Source organism: Acipenser ruthenus, chromosome 10 (genome assembly GCF_902713425.1).
Source record: "Acipenser ruthenus chromosome 10, fAciRut3.2 maternal haplotype, whole genome shotgun sequence".
NCBI lineage: Eukaryota > Metazoa > Chordata > Actinopteri > Acipenseriformes > Acipenseridae > Acipenser > Acipenser ruthenus.
The window spans coordinates 5,911,189-5,934,305 of NC_081198.1; the positions used below are offsets into that span (position 1 = coordinate 5,911,189).

At 37.2% G+C, this 23,117-nt stretch overlaps 1 protein-coding gene across 11 annotated transcripts in view; it reads left to right on the forward strand.

Moving 5' to 3' along the window:
• The window catches only part of LOC117408471 (receptor-type tyrosine-protein phosphatase F-like), a 169,019-nt gene that overhangs the window by 14,530 nt on the left and 131,372 nt on the right, over positions 1-23,117 (forward strand). Inside the window, exon 1 of one of the 11 annotated variants that reach the window (XM_059031589.1) lies at positions 19,978-20,339. The exons of the other annotated variants lie outside the window; for them this stretch is intronic. The gene's annotated coding sequence lies outside the window, so the exon portion shown is untranslated. Of the gene's footprint in view, positions 1-19,977; positions 20,340-23,117 lie in introns of those variants that run through there. 11 annotated transcript variants of the gene reach the window in all.

A 23,117-nucleotide genomic window follows, 5' to 3' on the forward strand; every position in this document is an offset into this window, starting at 1 on the left:
GTATTTAAAAATGTACATTACAGTATTTTCAAGCACTACAGGCTGCATGGGGCAGTAAATAGAACACCAGGGATGGAAATATGACTCCTGTTGCATAGCAGGTTGACATCCAGATTACAAACTTGATTGTGACTTGTTTCCATCAGCCGGATTGAGTTAAAAATGGTTTGAAACTGCTCCTGTCCATTTCCAGCAATAGCAAATTGATACCAACGTGATCTGAACTGGTTCTTGTTTACTGCACTGTGTTTACTTTTCTTTCTACACAGCTGAAGAAGGGCTTTTGTCTGAAACATCCTGAAATGAAATATTTTTTGAATCATTTAAACCTTTCTGTGGATGTCCAAATATAGTTACCTCCTTTCATGGATTTAGTGGGGTAATTAAGATGTTTAAGATGTTTATAGCCTGACTTGTCTATTGGTGTTTTATCAGGGATAAAGAGTTACTCCCCCCCCCCCCCCCCACCAGAGAAATTAGAGGAGAAAAGGTAAAGAGTGACAGATCTATCACCACTGCTTGCTTTTAACTGGAAAGCTTTGGAAACCATGAGAACTGTCAAGAGGAATAAAACGGTATGCATTTTATATTGTAAAGTAATTGATTATGAAAACCATTAGAGGAAAAACTCCAGTACCTCCTCAGCCATTAATATCTGTAATGGCTATGCAACAGGAATCTTAAATTGGCATACCTGCAGACCTACGGGAATTCAAAATGATGGCTGATGCAAAACTGCAATAATGTAATGATTTTGTTTCCTGTGTTTTAAATAATAAAAAACAAATATGGTAAAGCGTTGCTGATTTTTAATTATTTTTCCATCCAGTAAAATATCAATGCCCTCATACTGTAAATTCCTGAAACCTTAAAGGGTGTCCCATTAAAATAAAACAACTGTAAGAATACTAAAGTAGGCTACCTAGCAGTTTTATCTTTCTCTAGCTACATTTTAGAAAACTGGAATTACGTTTTGAATCTTGGTAGTAGCAGCTTGCTTGAATTAGAAGGGTTTGAGTGATGTAAACATTAATATAAAAAACACAGTGTAACAGTGAAAAGGGCAGAGTTGTCCCACAGCAAATGTTGTTATGTTTGCCTATGCACCACTTAGGAGTGCTTGGAGTATGGTATGGATTTCTGGCTCCTTGCCAAAAGCGTCTACAGCAACACAATTCAGGTTGAATGAGTTTTAATATTTAAAATGTACGTATTCATCCATTAGCTGCTTTTAAAGACACTGATGCTGAAACCTGTCCTTTTCCAAGACTAAACTAAAGTGAAAATATCCAGACGTGTATAAACTCATCATTATTCAATGTCACGTTCCTGAGGGGTCTGAATCATTGTAGTGTAGTTTTAATGTAAAACTGTTTTTGGTGGATTATTTCTGTGTTAGGCTTTTCAAGCAATGGCCTGCACAAATACTGAATTATGCATGTTGTTGAAAAGGCTGTTGCTTGAAGTGAATGTGTTGGGTATAATAATTTAAACAGCATCCCATCTAAACACTGCACCCCTTTTACTCTGCTGGTGTTCTTCTCTTGGGATGATTTATTGACCCTTTTTATAAATATTATCACCAAATGTATAAATAAATACAGTGAAAAAAGATTGTGACGTGGTGTTGCTGCTTAATGCATGTACTGGGAGCAACATTCCTTGATGAATGCGTCAGTGTGATTGGATGAGCATGTGTTAATGTTTTAATCTATCTGTCCACTTAAACTCTGTAACCTTAAAGCCAATTGCCTTTTTATGTTCTGGCATTGTATGATGCCCTTGATGGCCCGAGCTGTCCTTTTCTTCTCTAGCCCGGCATGTTTAATTTTGTCTTACTTGCACAGCAGGAGCTGAACAGCGAAGGAACAAATCATTCTCAACCTTTTTTATAATTAGTGATGAGTGCATAATAGTAAATATACAGTCAACTTTGGACACCTACAGTAAAGACACGCAATGGAATGTGGATTTTATAAGAGGTTTATTTTCTGATAGCGGAGGTATGCAAGTAGATTAGCCTATATTGTGGGTCAGTCAAGTTCAGTGGTGTTGCTGTAGGTTTGAGGTTTATATAGTCACTGTATATATTTACTCGAAGATACTGTAGGTATTCCCTATGGTTGGGAAATCTGATAAACAGGGTGGAACTGGGTGTCTATTGAAGTTACGTGTTTTCTAACTGTGTGTTCAGCCCAAACTGTGAGTGGGTTTGAAACTAATGCTCTCCAACAGGGAAATTCATTAAAAAAAAAAAAAAAACCTGAGAAAGATGTACTGTAGTTTGTTTTAAAGTGATATGCCTTAAACTGCAATAAAAAGCATAAAAAGTTTGACAGACTTGTTTCGTGGTGTACATTATGTGGAAACGTGGTGTCCAGTGGAAAGTTGCCTTGTGAAAAATTGATCTAAAAGAAAATTAACTAATAAACTGTGTGAACAACGCCTCTCATCAAGAATGGGCTTACAGTGTCTACCATATGTTGCAGGAACACTTTAGCAATGAAGGATGGACCAATGTGTATAGGCTGACAGCAGTATTGAACAATTGTATTTTGAGGAGAAAAAAAAACAAATCCTTTGAAGATTTTTGTCTGCTTGATGTTTCCTGTATCTGTTCTAATTACATTGTGGAAGTCTATCTTCATGAAATTCTCCTAGCACTATTTTTCTGCAACTAAAAATAAGCTGGCTTTAAAAACTTAGATGATTTTTTTTGTGTGTATATATATATATATATATATATATATATATATATATATATATATATATATATATATATATATATATATATATATCCCTTTTTTAACATCTGGGAAAGCCAAGACACACTATTAAATAACATACTGTAAGAAATTCACAGAAAACCTTCTTGTCACTTTCTAATTGGGTATTTTGCGTAAAAGAAGAATGCCAAGCTTGAATGCAATTTGCATTTCCTTAGAGTGTGGAACGTTAATTTTTTCATGCTTCAGAAAACTAGTTCAAGGGAATTCATTTTAATGTAAAGCCGGCCAGCTTGCTTTTTATTCTTCTTCAATCGAGTTACAGTTTTTGCTAACAAAAGCTGAAAAAAGGTTTTCTACAGTAAAAAACAAAAACAAACAAAAGACTAGTAATCCCATAAATTTTAAATTATCTTGGAACTCGGTGTATCCCCTCATCCCTCAGGTCTTGTTAAATTGACCAGGGTTGAGGAGCACAATCTTTCCCTAGTAAAATGGAGTTCCTGATTTTAGGCCTCATGCACTAAAGAACAGTAAATTACCTGATGTACTGCGTGGTAAGGGAACCCCATTCTGCGTGCAAAAAGAAAGGTGTGGCCGCTCTATTCACTAACATAATAATATGCACTAAAGGCGTGCTAAATGATTCATTTGCAAATAGTCACAACGCGCGGAATTCAGCACGCAGTGTTCAACACGCGCGATTATGCATGAGGTTTCCACGCACTGTATTATATTATAGTATCTGTGTATGCGTGCGAAAGAAAATGTAAGTACGGTTTTGAGTTTGTCACAATGACAGCGACCAAGGAGGACAGAGTGAGGAATCTGAAGTTTACAGACCAGGAGCTAAATGTATTAGAATAAGTGGTAGGGAATTATGAAAGGCTTTTAACTTCAATGAAACATTAAGGACAAAATAATTGCGCTCCGTACGAGGAGGGCGGGGGTCTTGTCCCAAATCACAGCGTCCTGCGAGACATTCGAAGCAGAGAAAGTAATTGCTAATGAAACATTTATGCTTAACTCTGCAAATCAAATACATATTTGTTTGTTCAACTTGATCTCCCTCTGATTTATTTTGTAATATTAATCAAAAATCAGCAAAGCACTCGCTCAGTCAATTAAAAGTTCACTCTTTACATTTCAAAAGGTGCTTGGCGAAACATCGCTTTTTTAACATTAGATGTCGCTTGATTGCTTTGTATTTATGACTGCACCTCAACTCGCACTCTGTGTACATTCATTTATTGAACATTTACAGTTTCTTTTGTATATTTTAGTCATTTTAAGCATAGCCTGCTTAAATATCACAAGTACATGACTATATAAATATATTAACATAGCCTTGCATGTACACCTGCCTCGTAATCTTCACTGTCTGAGGATGTACGAGTACATTTTAAAATCGGAACTATGTCGCTATTGAAACAATCTTTTAAAATGAAACAATCTTTTAAAATTAAACAAACTTTTTCTAATTACTGTGTTGCCTGCAAAAAAAAAGGTAAAAAGCAGACAAAATAGACTTTTTAAAAACAACCTTGAGTGACATATTCAGCAACATTTTTTAGTTATCTAAAACTTTGTAATGAATGTTGACAATGACTGTGTAATTCCCATCAAATATTTTGCTGCCTTTAATCCCAAAATATTAAACACGGGAGCTAACGTTAACTGCAAACCTGAAATGACAAAACCGAAGCTTGTGTTTTTCTTTATAAAAGACACTTAATGGAGATACTCTCGTCTGAGTGTGTCACTGTTAGGCACAGCTCCACAATTACGGATTTTTTTTTCATTAAAAAAGGCTGCACACAGGCTTCCACTAATTCAAACATGTTGACGTTACGTGTTGCTCCACTTTCTGTGCTCTTTTTAAACAATCCTGTGATTGTGACCTGCTTGTTCAGTAATTGAACTTCTGTTGCGCTGTCAAGATGCTTGTCAATAGTACCTTTTCTTAGATTATCCAAAGACACAAGTTGAGCAAAACAGAATCCTACCATCTGCATGCCCTTTTCTTAGCTTTGAACGCGATCTTCTGTTGAAATTAATTTAGCTTTTTTTTATTTGTCAGCTGTCTGCATTTTTAATGTTAATCATACACTGCAAGCGAGTAAATCAACACTATTTAAACAACCATTTTAAACCAACCGCCTCTGACTCGCATGTTACGTTATTGTACAGTCTGAGAAATGTGTTTGACCCCGTTGCCGTAGTAACCAAATGCACGGCATTGATGCCGGACAGCTACTGTAGCGCTGCTTCTCCTTGATAAAGTATGAAATGAACAGGGGAGGTGAAGAGTAATGGAAAATGCTGTAAGGAAAATGCAATTCATATTGTTCACGGTAGGAAGGCATGTTTTTTCAGTGAAATTCGTGATATCGTGAATTTTCCGGGGCCCTACATATAAGGCTAGTTATGATCTGTGCTCAATCTGTAGCTCATTAGCTAGTAGCTGTGTGTGTAATTGTTCATGACTGTTCCGGGTTTTCCAAAGGATCAGTGTTCACAGAACCTCTCAGTAATGTAGCAAGATTTTTAAAAATGTTTTAATACAGGCCTTTATTTATTCATTGTTTTGCTTTGCTGCTCTGATTTCAGATTTTTGCTTTCAAATTGAACTAAAACAAACCAATTCAATGTGGTCTGAATGCTCAAACAAAGGATACTGAGAGCAGTACATCTTATTGCTATATTGCATACAATGTTTGTTATTAAATTCGAACCGAATAAAAGGGCTTTGGTAGATTACGCCTGAAAAACAGTTTGCAAAGCCCAAACCAAAAAGAACACAGTACACAGATTAGTGATAGTTCACAACTTTGAGGACAGTGATCACATAGATTGAGGGTCTTTAGTATTCATCTTAGGAGCCTGTGATCCTGTTAATATTATATCACAGAATGCTTGAAGCTATAGTGTGTAAAATAAGTATAGTAACACAAAAGTATACATTTATTTTCATCTGACAGTCATTAAAAATAAAAAGGGAAGCTAAATAGTGCAGGGGGAGGGGAGGAAGTTGGACAGTTGCACAGTGGGTGTTCCTATATTTGCAGTAACTTCTTTCGCCCAGCTACCTGCATTTATTTTAAGGTGGATTAGGGATTTGTTTGTCACTATTGACCGATCTGCTGGATGTTTAAACAAGCTGCAGTTCCTCAGGCATTGTAACTGAACTAAACAATCCCGGTTGAAAGTGCAGGCTGCTGTCAGAACGTTACATTTCTCCCTGCTGTAAATCTCATCCCTTCGTGCTCGCTGACCCCTTTCCCTGTCAGCATTAGTTCGCTGCAGACGTATTTATAAAAATAAAACTCTGTCAGATTTAGTTTTACACAACTTAAGTTCTGTAAACTACAGTTATAGGTTGGATTTTCTAGTCGATGTTTATTTTGGTCCCTAAGAGTTGAGCTGTAGATAATTTGTTTAAAAAAAATAAATAAAAAAAAATACAAAAGATTCCGTAAGAACAATACCTTACTAGGGGTAACATGGCGCAATGTTGCAACTCACTGCTAGGTTAACTGAGCACCCACAGGAAGACTCCAACCCAGATTTATTCACTCTGCAGACCAGTGCTACAGAAACCAGAAATCAGACTCTGAAAACTAGTTAACACAAGTGTGCAGTCTGACCATTTTCAGCTAGGTTATGTAAAGAAAGTGTTCTGTAATTTTACTACTACAGTCTGCTGCCCATGTGTTCCAAGCATGTACAAGGAAAAAAACATATGTATACGACTTTTATACACCATATATTTTATTCCAAAGACATAGATGTGCAGTAGGCATTCTTAGGATCATTTGTAATGCTAAAGTTCCCTTTAGCGGAACACAACTTGAGGCTGTATGTGGCTTTCCCGCTGCTTGTGATTTCTGGACAGCTCTTAACATTTGTAAACACGCTTTAAAAAAAAAAAAAAAAAAAAGCCTGTGCTTTTACAGCAAGAAAAAAATAAATGAGTGCTTTTTGAATGGATGGCAACCAATGGAGGTTAATGTTAATGTTATGATAGGGCACATAGAAGTCATTACTGTTATTTCATCAGTGGGTACAAATCATTATGGTCTGACAGCAGCGCTGTAGATGGATTGGCAGTAACTCCAATTAAATGTCTGCTCTCAAGGCGGGTAATGATGTAATGCACAACCTGCAAGCCGCGAGAGTGTTTCTGGTCAGGAACTCGGACATGGCTAATTCACTGCAATTAGAGCATTACTTTCTGATTAAATCAAAGATAAAGCATCATAAATAAACTGAAAGGGTGTATTTCTATTTCCTAGCAGTGGAAGATTTATTCAGCGCGATGACAAGTCAATGGCAGCTATTAAGGCTAAGTTAATGAGATTTTTTTTGCATATACATGTTGACCAGGGACTTATTGGAAAGTGCTTCTTATCATTATGCATTCCCATACTAGTGGAATAAGGAGTAGCCTACTTCCTGCTGAGCTCAAAGAATTTCTTAGGATGCACAGCAGTGACAAATTGGTTGTCTACTGAAGCTTCTGAATTTGGGTTGTGTGTTTGACCCCCCCCCCCCCTTTTTAAAATGAGAACCTAGATAGACAGATAAAATCTGTTGCCAGACAGCTGTTCCTTTCATCCCTCATTCTACTGTATAATACAATCAGATAGTCCTGCTCTATGCTAGGCAATGGCAGCCACCACACAGTTATTGTGACCCCTGCAATGGCAAGTGGAACAATTGTCCTCTGTTGCCTTGCCCTTCATCACTTTATCATGATGAAGTGAGCATTTCATGGACACAGCAAAGTCAGCGGCCCACTCCTGCATTCTCATACAGTTGCAATACGCAGAAAAGTTTTCATTTTGAAGATAAATACATATGGAAAATTAAATAAAAGCAGTAAGAGCAGCATTAGACTAGACTAACTTGATTTAGTATACAAAGCAGGTTGAATGTGTCCAGTACTTCTATGAGATGACACACTATACAGTACAGCCTGGCTTGTATTTTAGTTTTTTGTCACTAAACATTTCAGCTGTATATATGTACAGTTGCTTGGTTTGTTTTATAGCCTTGAAGTACTGTAAGAGTATACATGATCAGATTTTCAGATGTAATTTATAGCATCAAGCAAACTCAATGCCCTGCAAGAAGTCTTCATTACCCAGCAAGCTGTGACCAAAACTAAAGGTTGGGGTTGTGTTTAAAGAATGGATTTATTTAGTCAATGAGGATGTGTGTAGAGATTCATCTATCTATTTCTGACCACTTAAAGAACAGCTTGGTATACTGTAGGTATGAAATATTTAAAAAACATGTATTCTTCACTTTGTATGTAGTTTTCTGTTGCAGTCATCACATCCTGGTTTAAAGCAGCCCTGAAAGCAAGCTGCCGCCCCTACAACACTGTGCCCCCAGCAGATGCAAGAAATGCAACATTTTATATGTCCACTAGGGGCAGTGTTGTGCTGGAGTGTTGCACGGGATCAATTCTACTGTACAACTCGCAAACACAATAAGAAGTGTGTGTCTTGAGTTCTCTTTTCCCTGTATGAACTCAACTGGTATTGTATTTCTCATTGTCCTAAATTCTTGTGAACTTTATTTCAACTTCTTGGAAAAAAAAACAAGTTATGGTTGAAGATAATGCAACAAGGGTAGCTTACAGTAGGTAACTAAATTTTGAATGTTATTTAATTTTTTACTGCTATGTACTTTTACTTTTCATACTTGAGAATGTATTTAATGCACTGTTATCCTGCACTCATGTTGAGTGATTGGAAATCTTCGTGCTGCCATCTACAGGATGTCATTAATGAATGTCTCTTGGAGAATTTATAATTTTGTTACTCTAATAAACAAAAGTAATTGAGCAAACGTATATGTTTGCAGTGCATGGAATAAATAACATACAACATAGGACACACAATTAGAAACACCGCGCTGTGCAGCGAGGGCATCACTGATTGCACAGAGGAACACTTGATCAAGTGAATCTGGGCTTGTAAATCTGCTTCAATCTGCTTTATAAAACCCAGACCTGCTGTCTGTCCATTGTGTCTGAAACTGACTTGCAACATGATATATGATGGAGGTCTTTTGCAAACAGGTTTCTGATCATGGGAGTGATCTCCTTTTTAAGATTACAGTGTGTGCTGTACAAGACTACAGGTCAACTTAGCTCCAGAAAAGGGTCAGGATTCATAACTTTGAGGTTGCCTCATGGAATCGATCGCTTTATCCTTCAGAGACTTGAACAGCCCAGCCACCGCTGAATGGGATACCCATCACCCTCCCCACTGAAACCTTATCCCCGACACCAGATACCATGTTTAAAAGCTGCACACCATGTCCTTCCATCCATTATTCCTTTGCCTGGCCCAGATGACCTTTGGCGGGGAACCCAAGATTAATTTCTTTGTTATTACCTGAACTAAGTCAGGAGCGTGACGAATGGTGGTGCCTGCTTTCTGGTGGTCCTTCTCTTGGACTTCTGGGGGTCTAAAACATCAGTGTAGCTTTCTCTAGTTTGTTGAGAGGTTAGGTAGATAGCTAACAAACTGTTGTTGGTTTTAAATGTGTTTACTGTTGTAGTTAGATTTACTGTATTTACAAGTATAATAATAATAAACAAAAGTATATTTGTTTGTTTTGTTTTTTTTTTTTAAGTCTAGTGTGCCTTTGGAAACGGTAAGAAAACATTCTGTTAATGTTTTTATCATCATGGGCAATAAATGTTGTACATTAATCACTGAACCCAAACGGACCAGAGTTCAGGCTAGAGCTTGACCCGTGAAACAATGTGGTAGGATTGGTTTTTAAATGGTGGTGTGCCTCATGGTGCAGTTGATGGTTTAGTACATTCTGTCTAACCTTAAACCGGTTGTCTTTTTGGTCCAGGGCCATTTCATGAAAACGTCAGATGACTGGGGAGCCCAATGCTTGATCATCGACTTGCAAACATACCATTTCCTCACACTCGTGTTAGAAGCAATTATTATTATTATTATTATTATTATTTTTAAGTTTATATATTTTGTAGGATGTGAATCTTTTGCATAGTCTCTCTGCCAAACCTGATGTGTAACTCTGAAGTGAAATGTAAGTCAAAGAGTCTATTCAAACATATGAGCCCTGCTAGGATTAGCGTCTCTTTTGCTGTGAAAAAGCCAGGTATTTTAAACCCTTTTCCAGGTCAGAGGACCATGGCAATCTGTCTGTTTCGTTTCAGTCGGGACCCAATATATGTGTTGCTTTGTCCATAAACTATACCAGGATTCGGTGCAACGTCTGCATGTGGGTGTTGTCTTTCATATTCTAAAACTGTTAAAACAAAAATTGTGTGCAAGGTTGTAGCAACACATGATCTTGAATTGCTCTTTAGAGGTGGATTTGGCAGTCCTCCTTTACATTTTATTTTTGTTTTTATGATATATTTTTGACAATTTTTATTTTTATTTTTTGTTTTTAGGCAGAATAGTATAACCTAAAGAAGTGTGCAGAAATGTGATTTTGTCCGTATGCACCGTATAAGCTTGATGTTTAAAAATGATTTCTGTTAAAAATTCAAAATATATAAAAAAGAATCGATCTATTTGCAGACAAAAAACACTTTCTGCTCTGGGCAGCTTACAGGCAAGCCTGCAGACGCTCGGCCAGACTACAGGGGTCGCTGGTGTGCGGTGAGCCGAGGACACCCTGGCCGACCTAAGTCCTCCATAATATATATATATCTTTTTTTTTTGTTGTTGGAAAGAACTTGTGTGAAAGGTTTTGTTTATTTTCATGAAGTCGATGTGCCCTTTAGGTGTGCAGTGAAATCAGCTCTGTACTGTACCGTAACACTAACAACCACACTGTTTGTGTTCCTGTTTTGGCCTGGGGGCAGGGTGGGGCCTAGCTGCTTACCTGACACAAATGATTGCAATATCAACAACCTTGCACATTTCAACAATCTAAGCCTCTGGCTTTGTGTGGGGTGGGATAACCTTCTCTGGCTCCAGGGAGACTGGTTAAACAGGTGTATTCAAAGGGATTCTGAGCCTGTGTTGCAGATACAGTTTTCCCTATAATGTGAGAGGAAGGTGTGCTACGTAAATATTAAACGTCTAATTATAGCTAATTGGTGCTCTTGTTTGCTGTAGAGGTAGAGCTGTTGCTACAGTAGTATGCAGATTTTCAAATCATGGTGCCCGTTTTTCACTTAGCTCTGAAAAGCAGATGGGAAGGGAAATTACTGGTTATATGGTGTTTTTGATATTGCATTGTTTTGGCTCTACTTTCCTATCCTCTTGTTCCACTGCAGGCAAAGGCTGTGAGTTTCTATTTGTTACGCACACTGGGAGGGTTGTCTGGCTTGTGGGATGGTGTTTGCCTTGCCTTATTCAAAGGAAGTATAGACCTGTTAGGTATTCTGTATCCCACCTTCAGTCTTGACTCTAGGTGCTCTGGGGCAAACGGTTCAGCCCCTCCCAACAGGCGTCACTTGCACTTTGGTAATGGTGTTTTGAGCCCTGTATACAAAGGGTTTGGAAGAGGATTAGCAATCAAATTAACATTTTTTAAATTTTAAGGTGCACCTGTTTGTCAATTCTGGTAAAACCAATGTGGTTGCAGGCTGTTCACATGCAAAGCAGAACTACATGGGGGAAGTAACTGCAGGGTCAAGGATGTAGATTCGTTTTCATACTGTTACCTGTTGCTGAGTTTACTAAACAGAGTGGTGGTGACAAGTGATGTGATGTCCAAAGAGAAATAAATACATTTTATGCAACGACAAAAAATAATATTAAAAAAAAAAAAAAAAAGCGTTCTTTCAAAACATCATTTTAGTACTGGAGAATAATTTTATTTCCGTTGTGTAAGTTTAATATGAACACTTGCTGCTTCTGGTCCATCTCTTGGTTCAGGGGTGAATAAAACGTGGAAAGCACAACTGCAGCTCAACAGAAGGAGCTTGCTTTGACAGAGGCCTGACATGTTATAAAATTAAATTATCAAATAAAAAGATCAGGTTTTTTGGGAGCGTTCCTTCACATTTTAGTGTCCCTGCCTATACCCACAGGGAAAGGCGTGACTCAGACAGAGGCAGGTTCCACTCCACAGCCTGTGTAACCAGTGAGCCTGTTCCTTGCTCCTCTGGGTTTGAAACCTATGTGCTGTATCTGGTGCTACTGTACCTTTTATAACTGCTTCTGAATATCTCTTGGAGTCAACTGTAGGCAACGTACACACACACTGCAGTTGGCTCGACAACCGTATTTACAAACGGCACTCGCTGCGGTTGTTTGTTGTACACACACACACACACCTTTCATGAAGTGAGTGACTCCCTGTTTAAACAAACCACTGAACTCGTGCCATCGTTACATGCCGATCATGAGGTTTTGTGTGACATGGAGGCTGTGTTTCTGTTTATGCTTTTGGAAGAAAGTACTGTACGTAATCGATCGAGAGCCTGTGAAGCACAGCTATGCTCTTTTCTGCAAAACCAGCAGAGACGCCGTTTTGCTTTTTCTGCCCTGCTAAATACAATGGTGACGATCTGCAGTACCATGATGGGAGATCGAAACGTTTGCGCTGTCTTCCAACCAGAAGGCTGGTGGGAATGACTTGAGTGGTTTCCAAATGACTGGATTAAAAATGTACGCATGTCTAAGGAGTCGTATATGCGTCTGTCATTTACTGAGACATTTCCTGGAGTGCCAAAAAATACAGATGAGACGTTTGGTATCGGTGGAAAAACAAGTTGCGGTCGCACTGTGGCGTTTGGGGACATGAATTGCCCCATATTGTTTTATTTAAGTTGCAAAACCAAAAATACAATTTCTTTTTTTTTTTTCTTACAAAAAAATATTATGCAACTGTACTTCTGATTAAATAAAAAAAAGTATATTATGTGTGCACTATTTACCATTGATATATATATATATATATATATATATATATTTATTCAGCCATGTTTATCACACGGAAATGCCTGATAAACAATGACATCATTAGTTGCGCAGAAATTCTCTGCGCATCAACCGTGGTTGTGTTAGTGTGGTTGTAATACACACACAGTTAGTGCGCATTAACTAACCAAACTGAATTAATAACCGCAGTCGATACTTGCTCTGAAAAGGATTAACTAGTGCGGTTGTCGCTGCCCTTTGTAACCGAACTGTGTCTGTATACAAACCGTATTTAGAGCAAAAGGTGAACTCACACCCACATTTAGCCTGGGTGTACGTAGCCTTACAGTACTTAACGTTATCATCACTGATGAAAATGAGCAAGCGTGTTAGACACCTGGGGAAGTCTATTCTGGTAGAAGGTATAATTAGCTTGCTGGGTAGTTCTTAGACCCCTTCCACTCTTCTGTACCAGATATGAAGAGAAAACAAAAGTCAGTACATATTGGGGCTATATTCTTAAGCTAAACATGCTCCACAGAGCTTCAGGAATTCATTATTCAGACTGATACATTCTTCCATTTTATAAAACATGTTTTCAGCGGTATTGTGGAAACGCTCAGTTTTCACAGGAGGGGTTCCTTCCGCTGACTAGGGAGGTCAGTAATGTAATGCTGTGCCCACTGGCACATTCAAATGAGATTTGAGATTAATAAGATGGGTAAGCCTATTTATAATTCTAGGATTTCGATATTTATTAATGTCTCTTGTTTTAAGTTTGTTCATTAGTGGTTTTTTAGGATTTTAATTATTTTGAGGGTTACTGAATGAGCATGTCCAGCTGCTTAATAAATGAACAAAGTTACTTGTGGCCACTTATTTGTAGCCAGTGGGTCCTGATAATCACAAAAATGACAGTGCTTGTACCAGTTGTAGGCGTGTATGATAGAAGTTTGGTGAAGATTTGTACGAAGTGAAACCGGTTATGTTCACCATGTCGAGTGTGACAGGCCGGACGGACAGACACGATCAGGCAAAATTGGAAGGCTGACGTGACATTGCCAGTACAGGTATGTTTTAGTCAAAAAGTAATGTTACAGGTAGTTCAAATTGCCCTTCCTTTTGGGCATATTTATTTTTAGGCATAACTGTTCTCATTGTAACATAGACAACTACAAATTATAATATTCTATAATGGCAACCTATTGCAGAATCACATGTACACATTTAAAAAAAATCATAATTTGCCCCCGGAGCCTGAGAAATACGTTTGAAAATGTCTAATTCTGTACTGTAATTGCAGTCGTGCCCTCCAACTTCAAGATTGGTATTCATTTTAAATTCGACATTAAATTCAAAATGTCGTGATTTTTTTAATTTTTTTTAATTTTTTTTTTTAAATCACAAGATTGAACAAGTGTAAAATATTTTCTCATTTTTTTTGTGCTGATTTCTGATTGTTTTGAATCCCTTATAGCAACAAGGTATGTCGAAAATTACCTAAGTTTTTTTTTTTGTTTTTTTTTAAACTCTTAGTTAAATCTAGATTTGTTAGAAATCAAGATTGTTTGAAAATGTTTTTGTATTATGTAAATGAATATTTTTAGACTATTACAGTATATGCAGTAAAATCAAACACCATCTGCTGTACTTTGTCCCTTTTTTTGCCCTAGAAGTGCCTTATGCATTGGAAAGGACCTCTGTTGGAAGCTGGGACTTATTATGCATCCATAAAGTGCAGTGGAAGATTGATGAGCGTAGCCCTGTTATAAACTGCACACATCGCTTTATGTAACAAAGGCCTTAACTGTCTCTTCTGTCAGGGTATTGCTGAAGGGACAAGTTTGTAAATGGCAGCTGTGATAAATTGTTAGGAAATTGGGAACTTGCTCATCTGTTGAGAGGGTAAAGAAAACCAGATGCTTTTTGAGCCACCTGTAATGCTTGTTTCAGGAAAGAAAAGAAATGTATGCCTCACACATAGTGCTGAATTGAAAAGCTTTCTATCAAATGCTAAGACTTCATTTGATGGTCCCATTTATGTACTGTAGATCACCCAGGCTCTGTTGCATTAGGTTCCATCTCTGCAATTTGCATCCTACAGAAGTAATAATCATTGATTTAATGTCAAAAAAAATGATGGCTCTCCCAAATAATTTTCTAAGAAGGCATTTTTGTCTTTCTTTAGACAATTATTTTTCAAGTTCAATATGTGAAGCCTCAGTGTATTTATTTATTTATTTTTTAAATCAGTTACAGACGTGAACACGTGAGTTGGCTATTGAAGGGTTAGTAAGTGGAAAAGGAAAAGGGACCACCCTGGCCTGGTGTTGTTGTATCTGAATCGGGTTGAAGTCATTTGATTTGAAAAGACTGGGAGAGCTTTAGGAAATCCTGGGGGCTTTAGCCCACTTGAGGGTCTGCTGTTTTGACACAGAGAAAGAGGTCTGAAAGAGAGATAAACCATCTCCGTAGGGCTTTGGACTCACTCTTCCAGTTTCTCTTGAATTTTATGTGGCATGTTCTGCGTCAGATAGTCCCCAATTAATCACAGTGTCCTCATTACTGCTGCAGAGCCAAGGCACCATGGTCACGCTTGTCATCTGTGAGAATGAAGAACATTTTTAAACAAAGACAGATTCATGATGACCTGCAAAGTCTGACAGAAACATTCCTATAAGCAGCGGTAAGCAGCTACTTAAAGACCCAAATAAACTACAACCTTTAAAATACAATTCTGTTTACATGTCCTCATTAATTGCTCACTGCCACATCGCACAAGTCTATGCCTGATGCATGTCTTGCAAATAAATAAATAAATACACATTTGGGAAATCTTGTGTTTCCTCCAGCAGTCTTTTTCACAGACACCGCATTGGTGAACCTGTTTTAATTGGGAAACCAAGAATGTCACAGTTCAGTGGTGCTGTATTGTTTAATCACGCTCTGTTCCTCTGTTTGTTTATCTTTCTACTTGTGTCCTTTAACTGGGTGACCTTGACCAGCATCTTGGTCATAGAGGTATCCTGTTGCTCAATAGGACAGATTTTCTTATTAAACCCATTCCAACGCTGTATACAGCATGTGGCCTTTAAAACCGTGCAAAAGTATTTCCCTTGCAGTCTTAAGCAACTAATGAAAGTGCAAATTAACAATAGTATAAAGTAGTAGGAGGTGTTTGATTTGTTTCAAATGTGCAGTAAACAAAGACATGGTTAATTTCATCTGACCCATTGTGATTTGTTAAGATAAAAGCATGGTCATTGCTACTACTTTGCAGTATCTGCAAACATGTGAGCTAAAGTTGTGTGCCTAAAATACAGGTGGTGAGGTGATTGGGGTTTCATCATTGAGGCTGTGTGTGGAAAGCACTAATCACACATTCAATTCTTAAAACTAACAGACATGGTTCTGAAATAAGTTGGCTTGTGCGAGTACTCCTTCTAGTATTAGCACATGATTGTGATTTTCAAGAAAAGTGCACAAGGCTGTGATAGTGAGTATTATTGAACAGAATCCCAGGAAACACACGTTCATGCAGTGTCCTCTCAACCAGTCCCACAGAGCCATAAGCAAATAAAAACCCCTTAGAATCTAAGGCTTTTCTCAAGTGGTATACCAACATACTGTTTGAAGTACTATCCAGAATCATTGTAGCTGCTGTCATCTACAAGTCGAAAATACAATTCATTTAAATGCAGAAGTATTAAACATGTGTTGTTTCCTGTTTTAATTCAGCTATCTAAATGCACCCGAGTTAGTTAGTACCCACTGGGATACGAGGCAAACTAATTTGTTCTCTGCATTCACCATCATGCTCCGCTGTACCTCTGAGACTCTGCCTGTTGACTTGCTAAAGATGACTGTAATAGACATTATTTTATTTGTTTATTTATTTTGTTCTGCGTCTTGTTTTTCTTCACAGTACATTTTAAGATGAGAATGTACCTTTTGGTTTAAACGATTTGTGAATTTCTTTCTGTAAGATTTATTTAGAAAATGTACCCCAATGCACATTACAAGCAGTTGATGTGTCTAAATCCCACTATTTAGCTATTTTATGTACTTCCTGTACAGCAACAGGATTGCAACTGTATGCTTGCAGCACAGATGACTACAGATCAAATATAGAGTTGCATGAATTTGTTATTATAAATGCTCATCAGCAGAATGGGGCCGTTGCACTGTAGTTAAGAATCAGATTTGGAATTCTTTAATTGGAGCATGGAGATGGGAGACAGAAAATAAATCGCATTTTAATGGGTTCTTGTTAAAGCTTTCTTCTCTCAAATTTTCAAATACAATTCTTAATGCATTAGTTCTACAAGACTTGCCTTTGCTAGAGCCCTGAACAGGGGTATGAGGGTACCGGAGCTACATGTAATGTGTCCTGCTTAATACAATGCAGCAACCAAGAGGGCAGTGATGACTGAGAAGATAAAATAATCACTCTGTAGTAGGGATGCATTCAGACATTATTTAAATGAGTAACCAGTTCCCTGGACAAAATCATGTGCATTGAATATAGAAACCTATGATAGAAGGATTCAAGCAATGTACCACAATGATGGAAACTCTACTGTTCAGTACAGGTTACCCCAAAAAAGTTGATTACATTGTTTACCTAAGTATATTACAGTACTGTACCTGACAGTTGACACGTAGAATATTACAAAGCCTGAAAGGCTGTGGCAATATGTCTAGCATTCCTTGTACAGGTAGTGTAGCTCAGCCTGTCCATGCAAATCTTTATTGACTTTAATGCAAAGGCTTCATGTATTTATACATGTTGTTCTGGAATGCCACCTCTCATTTAGTGGGACATGAGGCACAGGTCTCAAATGAAACACTTTGATTTTCAGTTTTCTATCGTTCACTCAGTTTCTACATCCTCTAAAGAACAGGGACATTATTCCAATTGTATTAGAAAGATGATTGCTAATATCATTGTGTTGAAGTCCCTTTTCAAAGGCTTATTACATTAGGGTCCTCTGCCAACGCTTGACCTTTGGGTCTTGTTGTATAATTGTCTTGCACAGTAGATGGAGTGTTGCCTGTGCCAGATCTGTGCAGGATTGTTCAGCTTGCTGGCTGGCACAACAGAAACTCAGCACACTGTGTCTCTAATCTGGAGAAATCGTCTCCTTGGCTAGTTTTTGATGGCCTGGTGTGGGGAGCAAATACTATCCTGGATATAAAATTCCTTGTATATCTGTAATGTTGAACAACAACATTATATATATATATATATATATATATATATATATATATAAAGTCATTAATGCACAGCAAAACTTTTTCCAAAAAGAGGTGCCAACAGCAATGACAAATCTCACACACTCAAAAATCTTTGACTTGACTGCTGATATTCATCAAATTCCTCTTATATTTTGTTTAAAAACGTTTTTTTATTATTGAAACAAAACAAACAAACGCAACGTGTTTGACAGATAGTGACAAAAGACACACTATGCAGACTTGTTTAAGATTCCCTTGTTGCAGGGTCCTTGTCCTACTTATAGTGACAGATTCGCTTGATATGGCAGCGTCAATTATATACATGCGTTATGTGTAAGCAATTTATATAACTTGAACCAAAACTCACCCGATACAGTACCAGTAAGCCAGCAATAATTACAACCGTTTTAAATATTTCCAGAGAGACTACTTTCTCCAGTGGAGCAAGTGTAAAGTAGTACATGCTGTTTGTCATTGAATTTAAATGCGTACTAAACTCTCCTTCTTTAGGAATCCCATACTGCCTAGTTCTAATTTGTACAGTTTCTTCAATGTGCTCAGTTCACCCAGTCTAGTCTTAGGAATACTGTAACACCCATGTGGCATTTTTTTCTACCCTGAGCTATACATATAACATTGGATATTGTGGCTTCCAACCAGAGGTGAGGTGCATTGCATTTTAAACATGTACAGTATTTCCTGCTGCTGATGTTCTTAGCAGCCTGTGTCGTTCTCTATTCATGCGTTTGCAATGAATTCCATGGAGACGCACCACCTTGGCCCTCACTAACGCTAGCTGTCTGCCTCCTATGGATTGGATTAGGTGAGATCTGATGGAGACGGGTAAGGTTACTAGTGAGAGGTCACGCTGGGTACAGTAGGTACTGTAGCATGTGCTACATTTACATTCTGTATTGTATATGCTGTGTGTGTGTGTGTGTGTGTGTGTGTGCACAAAAAAAGGAGGGGCAACATATAGCAAATACAGGCTACGTTATATTGTGTATTTAATTAGTGTATGTTATATTAAAGCCATCACGTAAAACTCCTGTTTAATTAGGCCTGACATGAATTTAGTTCTTTTGAGGTGCTTGACAGTAACAACATAATTAACATTTACTGTAAAGAGTAATCAACACTGGTAAATCTAACTACAGCAAGTTTCAAGTGGGGACATTTTAAATCCTTGCCTCACTTGTCTGCATTTAACCGGTTTAATCCTGTCCATTCCCTCTGTTTATTTTATTTATGGCGGATTACGGCGGTTACTGTGTGATACACAAATTCTGTAGAAGACTGGAAAAGGAGCATTGTATTTAGACGGACTGCTGTTGAACAGGATTTATTCGAAGAAGTGTCCTGAAAAACACGTCTTGATGCGCTCTACAGTTTTTAAAATAGAAAGATCAGTAACAGTATGGCACTGGTTGTGGGTGTGTTTGTGTTTGAAAAAATCACAAGACCAGAATTGTTACATATTTGTGTTTTGGTAAAAGCTTTACACTCATAGAATAAGCAATGCCTTTTAAATAGAGTCTATGACCTGGAGTCATAGAGCCTACTGAAGGGTCTGTTGGTTTCTTCAGGGGACACAACACGGGCAATAACATTAACAAATAAGAGAGAAAGATATAGATGCATAATTATTATTGTTCTGTTATTAATGTTGTTATTCTCTAAATATCAATGCTATGTATCACTAAATACGAATACATTTACAGTATACTACACATTGTCAACTGTGCCTGAAAGATTGTGGAATAATCCCTAAATTTACACATACAGTATCTCAGCCTGTTGCAGGAAAACTTTTTATTGTCTGTGGTGTAATGTATTTTTGTATGGTAATAACAATCCTTATAACATCAAGACATTACCACCTTGCAATATGTTTGAATTATTAAAAATTGCTACCTGTCCTTTAAAACCCAATGATAAGAAACACAAACAATTACTTTTTGCTCAACACTCAGATATGTAAGATTACAGGTCTGTACCTGTAAATGTGTTGGCTGGTTACTTGGCCGCCACAGGGGCTTGTAAGTTCCTCCTGGTGAAATCCAACACCTGTGACATCAAGCAGGCAGTGGCTCCACCCACTATTGTGCCTGCAGAGTTTTTGTTCAGTCCTTCCTCTGAGTTTACAGAAGACAGGCAACCTGCGTCAAAAAGGTGACGCTGGATCCACAATTGAGCTTTTTTACTTTGTATACCAGTCAGCAGTCTATATTACTCAATTAGGAACGATGGATTAAATAAACGCTGCAAAGTGTCTTGCCTTTTTCTTCCACCTGGGGCAACAGTTTCTCTCTTTTAAAAATGCAGGATGAACACAAACATGTGTAGAGGATTTCCAAGTCATGTTCCTCACTCTTGGGAATAACTCCAGCATTTGAATCAAGAAGGCTAAAGTGATTTTTTTTCTTCTTGGACGTTTTTCTTGTTCAACCTATTTACTTTGTATTTTTTTTTTTTTTTTTCTGTTTCTCAAATATGGGTAAGTTCCACAATTTGTTACCTATTTATTACTTCAGACTTGTGTTTTTTTGTTGTGTTTTTTTTTTTTTGAGCAAAAGAAGAAACTTTGAAGATTAAAAAAAAACAAAAAACGTTAGTGTTTTTGTTTTTTCGTGTGCTTATTTTGTATGGTCGTTTTTCACTTTTTATTCATAAGGAACGCAATGAGTATTTCTGTGATTTCAGTATAACTGTGTATTTTTGACAATAGGAAAGCACCAGCTTCTTTTAAGCCTGGGTATGCTTTGTAGTTTTGAAATGTATTCTTTTTAAGTTTGATCGTTTTTATGTCTTTGATATCTATTAAAAAACAAAAACCCTTTTATAGTTTGAATACCAGTGTATTTAGAAAGCAAGCATGTAGCTTGACAGCTGGTACTTAAAGCAGTTTTCTTTCATTTGATATACTTTCAGGTTTTGGGGAGGTTCTTTTGCTATTTTATTTAATGCAAATTCTTAAATCACATTTGTACCAAAAACACTTTTACCTGAGGATACTGTAAAGTAGATAGGAAAAATAAACAGAAGAACAATAGGTATTTATTATGTTTCTTATGTGGTTTATAAAATTCCTGGTCCTTTTTTTATTCTGTTCTTTTTAAAATTAAAACAATGGTCTATTCTAGCATGGGTTGCTGAGTGTATTAGCTAGCTCAGGGGCTAATTGCCCCTATCTATTTGGTAAGTACCCCCCTCTGGCGTGCTCTACTGTGCATAACCAGTTTTTAGGACGTCCCCTGGTTGATCTGATAAAGGTGAGAAACTCTGCTGAGCAAACTGGTAACAGAGAATGGATGGCCTCTGACAAACCAGTTGTTGTTGTTGTTATCTCTGACTGTAGTCTAAGATTGCAGGTTCTTTTTTTTTTTCTTCCCCACCCTAAGGTGATATCATCACAGGTGCTGACCTTTTATCAATCTTTTCCATTTATTTATGTATTTTACACGTTTTTACATTTTACATTTGGCAGTTTTTTGACATTAGGATTACAACATTTAGTTGTGAAAATAAAAAAAAATAAAAAAAAGTGCTCTAGTATTCTACAAAGTGAAAATGAATCAGGAACCATGTTTTTGAATTGGTTAAAATATTTCACATTTATTGGTCTTTTTTTTTTTTTTGTTGGTAATTGAGGGTTTGTAAACTTCTCAACAGTTTACCCACCCTCAATTACCGAAGACAAAGCTAGTGTGCTTTTGACATTGTGTTTTGTTTTTGTATGTTGTAATATACTGCAGGTGTGGGTGTAGAAATCTTAGAAGCCAGTTGGATTCTTTAAAGCTGGGAGTGGAGTATTTTTGTTTGTTCACAAACCTGAATCTTAAGTTGGCTTTGTAAACAGATGCAAGATTACTGCACAGTATGTTGTTTGTGGTTTTCATTAATTGATGTACGAGAGAATTCTGAAAGTTATTTTTGCTATTTGCAAAATAGAAAACACACACAAAAAATGTTGAGTTTTTTAGGGAGGCTGTTTGTACTGGTACTATCAACAATAATTTGCTTTGGGGGTGGTAATAAACAAAGGAAAAGTGCTGAAAATTGACTTCTCTCCCCATTTTGACATTGGATGGTATTGTGAATAATCACAGCTGCAGTACTGGATAGACAGAAAAGAACAGAGCTGCATTAATAAGTGTTGAAGTGCAACACAATTTCACCTTGATGCCAGCGAGGTTACCGTGCTAGTGAGGGCCAGCGGGGGGGTTTAAGAAGATGCTGGTTTTACTCTAGAGCGCAACCTTTCCTTGACTTCTTCTCATTCTCCTTTTTTGTTTCTGTGGCTTTTTTTAATTACTCAAACATGCCAGGTTGTGCTTAATCCAGGCAGCAGCAAATCTAACAGTAATAAACTTCTGAATGAAAACGGTGATGACGCCTCAAAGAGCTGACTGTAAAAGTGTTGGCAGAGCCCCCCACACACACTAAAATTAAATTGACCTTTTAATTTCACTTTACGAACCCATTTTTATCACCACGGTCTGTGTTGTGACTCTTGGTTTTTGTTAAGAACCATTGCAAAGGTTCTCAAGGCAACCATTAAAATGACGCACACTTTGTATAAATGTTTATGGAATTGGTTTGGATTGTTCCTGGTCAATATTGCTAATCCTGTCAAAAAAACAAAAAAATCTTTCAAGATTTAGGATTAGTTTTTTTTCTTGTCCCCTTACTAACTGGTATTCTTTACTTTAAGAGCAGACAGGTGTGAAATATTGGTGAATTATTTCCTAGACTATTGCAGGTACCTGTAATGTGTGAGTCCGTTTCCTGGCTGATCTTTGTACTGCCGAGGGCGTTGGCATAACAGACTCTAAATCCTATTCTACGATTAGCCTGTGACATCAACAGTAGTCCTTGCTGACGTGGCTTCAAAAGGCAGCTGTGCCATTTGTCTAGCCTTAATGAGATTACTTTTACTTTCTGAATTTCCATTTGGTGTTGTAAAACACTTAAATTGCCCCTTGATCTTGTATGACTTGCAGTACAGTAAGTGGTAAGCATTTGGGTTTATTTTTTTTGCTATTTCTGATTTCTTCAGTATCAAGGCTTTAGATACCCTGGGCTTTCTGAAGTTTATTTGTGGTTGCGAAGGGCTAGCAGGGATCTGGTTTTTTATAAATAATATATAGCATGTGTTTTTGTAAGAAATGGATAAGGCCACGCATTTTACTACTAATAATAATTTATTATTATTATTATTATTATTATTATTATTATTATTATTATTATTATTATTATTATTATTATTATTTGA